The following is a 3,360-nucleotide window of genomic DNA, read 5'->3' as shown; positions in this document are numbered from 1 at the left end:
CGGATGAATAGAACATTATAAAAAACATGAAAAAAGTGTGATGCACTACTCGCAGCACAGAGAGAGAGAGAGCTCATGTGGACAAGCGAGAATGAGTGAGCATGCGAGTATGACTGAAGTGTCCACGTGTTATAAAAACTCGCTTTGATCATGAAGTCTTTTGTTACTCTACAGTTGTGTGGTGTATCAGTGAAGTGTATGAACTACACTGCAGACTGGAGTTTGTTAACAGTGACAGAGAGATATGCTCCTCTCCTCTATGAAACATTTGTATCCTCACTCCACCTTTAGGGTCAATCATATCATCCTACAGAGACACGTTGTCCCTGAAGTCTGGATAACACACACGTTACGTTTACACAGATTCAATGCAACATCACAGATGAGTCTCCCTGAGTCCAGGGTTACATGCAATATGTTTTGAATTCCCATTACAACTGCATTATTATAAACTATGATAAACTGGTCATGAGTCACATCTCCGTCTTCCAGCTGATTTCTTTATTGTGTGTTGTATTGACGTATGAGTGTCTTAATGATTTACTTTAATGATTAGAGAGGCTGCTGCCAGTGCATCATGACCAATCCTGTCAACGTGTCTCGAGATTTAAATAATCAATGAAGTTACGTTGCTGTGCTTCATGTGTAAATGCGCAGTGTCTCTTAATGGGGATCATCTTACTATCTGAATAATGCACCCTTTAAATAGCAGAGAAACGCTGCACCATTGACTTTAGACCAGGTTTTAGTTGGTCTGTGGCGCCGTGGCTTTCTGCTGCCTAAAGAGTAGTACTATGTGCCAACAATGCACCTGACCATACCTCATTTTAAGACCAACACTTCCATGGGCGCACAGATTTGCAGAAGTACATTTGCTACTTCCACAACGTGGGTGCTGGGAGTGGAAATGACAACTGCATCAACTGGAAACTAACAATGACACTTGCGTCGTGCTTGCCGTAGTTCTGCGCCGGGTGCAAGATAGGGCTCAAGAGGGATCAACATTAACCATGGACCAGTGGTTGACCACTAAATTCTACAGTGTGGCCACTAAAATCACAGCATTGGTGGCCCAAATAAACAATTAAATGACTTGTACTAGCCACCAAATTCTCTGGCTTTGGCTAACCTTTATTGTGTAATTTAAACTGGAAATATTGGAAGTCTTACTATACCAGTTACTGTGAAAATATTGGCTTTAATTGCTTGAGCAGTTCTGCTGTCATCTCTGGACTTGTTGGAAGGAAAGTGCTGGACAGACACTGCTGCCTGGAGTTTGCATGGCGCCCAAGTTTGTCCTGCAGGGCACAAACACAGCTCCAACTCCATGTCCACCGCAAAGGTTTGCGTGGATCCCTTCACCACAAACTTCTTTTCCCCAATATACACAAAACATAAGTAATACAAGCTGCAATATATTTGCTTTTAAAGTGGCGTGCATGCATATATTCCTCTGTGAAAAACCTGTAGCATGCCAACTAATAACAGCTGTTAAGATCCATTAAATACTGAATTTAGAAGTTGCGATGATTTCCAGCGTCTCATAAAAGGTCTCCAGCCTTGGTGTCAGGAGGTTGAAGAGCTGATGAGGATTGAAGGCCTTCGTCCTCTGCTGTATCTTGTCCTTGATGACACGTTGCTGTTATTTCCTCTGGTGAGAAGACAGCCTCTATAACTGAGTGGCCAATGCTCCCTCCAGTTGTACAGCCATTCATAGTACTTCAGGTATTTTTGTACCTGCAATTGATCAAAAAAAGAAACACATGCACAAATAGAAAATACATAAATATGTAATGGCATAGCGAAAAAAAAACAAACTGTGAAAGTATTACTTTATTACACTGGATTAACAAATGCATCAGCATGTGATCAGAAATTTCTGTCCTATGGTTAAACATAAGACAACTTACTTCTCCACTGACTGCAACTGGATTTTAACTAATCAACTTTGGCTACCTCTTTGCATTACATCATTTTTTGAGCATTGTGAACACAGGTGGTCTGTCTCTGTGGTCCACACCACTCTCCTTGCTCCACAGCCACCTCCAAACTGCTTGTAGCAGACGGAAGGAGCACAGGAGAAGTGTGGCATCAGGAAACTGGCGCCCCAGAGCTCCCCTCTCTGCCCTACAGACATCCATAACAATGATCTGCGCTCCAGCTGCAGTTCTCCCCATCCACATTGCCTGAGGAATCTATGAACAGCACAGCTCCCCACTGTGCTACATTTGGTGCACTTTCATCAAGGGAGAACCCACAACAAGAGGTGCTCCCTGGGAAAGACATTCCCATTAGGGCACAGCTGTCCCTACACTGCTATAGTAGCTCTCCACTTTATTTTGTAGCGCTGCCTAAATGGCTGGACCAATTTGAGCGCCATATTCCTCCCTACACACCTTGTGTAACAGTACGGGAAAAGACATTTCTATTGACTTACTATATTATACTATTTTGTTGCTTTGTTAAAAAAATAATCCATGTCCATGTTTCCCAATGTGATGCCCACCTTCACACAGTGGGCAGGTTGGGGTTAATCTTCCTGTTGGTTGATGGACAAATCGCAAACCTCAAGAGCAGATGTGGGAGTGTAAAATATGTCAGGCTGTAAAAAATATGTATGAGAAGGACGAATTAACATTAGACCATTATATATTGTTTGCTAGTATATTCTTCTAACTTAAAACTGTGGCAAATCAATATTGACAGGTCAATTACCTCAGCTCCCTTTCCATGGGAACGTAGCCGTCAAGGGATGAGTCATAAGGAAGTGGTGGTCTAAACTGCCGGGGAGCAAGCAGACTTGTTCCCCTTGTAAAATGTATATTTTAAAGGCTATTTTTTACAGTTTTGTTTTTCTCTGTAATGTAGTACAATGTTAATAATGTTACTTACAACATTCTTTCTCAGCCCTGGAAGTTAAAAAATACAAAATAAATATACACTGCTCAAACAAAATAAAGGGAACACTTAAACAACACAATGTGTCTCCAAGTCAGTCACACTCCTGTGAAATCAAATTGTCCACTTAGGAAGTTGGAAATTATAGGCAATTAGCAAGACACCCCCAATAAAGGAGTGGTTCTGCAGGTGGTGACCACAGACCACTTCTCAGTTCCATTGCTTCCTGGCTGATGTTTTGGTCACTTTTGAATGCTGGCGGTGCTTTCACTCTAGTGATAGCATGAGTAGCGGAAGCTACTTGCTAATTGCCTATAATTTCCAGGTGTTGTCTATTCCATTTGCACAACAGCATGTGAAATTGATTGTCAATCAGTGTTGCTTCCTAAGTGGACAATTTGATTTCACAGGAGTGTGACTGACTTGGAGACACATTGTGTTGTTTAAGTGTTCCCTTTATTT

At 41.8% G+C, this 3,360-nt stretch overlaps 1 long non-coding RNA gene across 1 annotated transcript; it reads right to left on the bottom strand.

Moving 5' to 3' along the window:
* Positions 1–880: 880 nt before the first annotated feature.
* Positions 881–2,981, bottom strand: LOC123977410. The gene is made up of 4 exons (XR_006826664.1): positions 2,893–2,981; positions 2,716–2,808; positions 2,507–2,602; positions 881–1,737 (listed from the first exon to the last, which is right to left on the bottom strand). It is a non-coding gene; the product is annotated as an uncharacterized LOC123977410 (long non-coding RNA).
* Positions 2,982–3,360: the final 379 nt, after the last annotated feature.

This window comes from Micropterus dolomieu, linkage group LG01 (genome assembly GCF_021292245.1).
Source record: "Micropterus dolomieu isolate WLL.071019.BEF.003 ecotype Adirondacks linkage group LG01, ASM2129224v1, whole genome shotgun sequence".
Taxonomy (NCBI): Eukaryota; Metazoa; Chordata; class Actinopteri; order Centrarchiformes; family Centrarchidae; genus Micropterus; species Micropterus dolomieu.
This window is presented reverse-complemented; position numbering and strand designations above follow the sequence as displayed.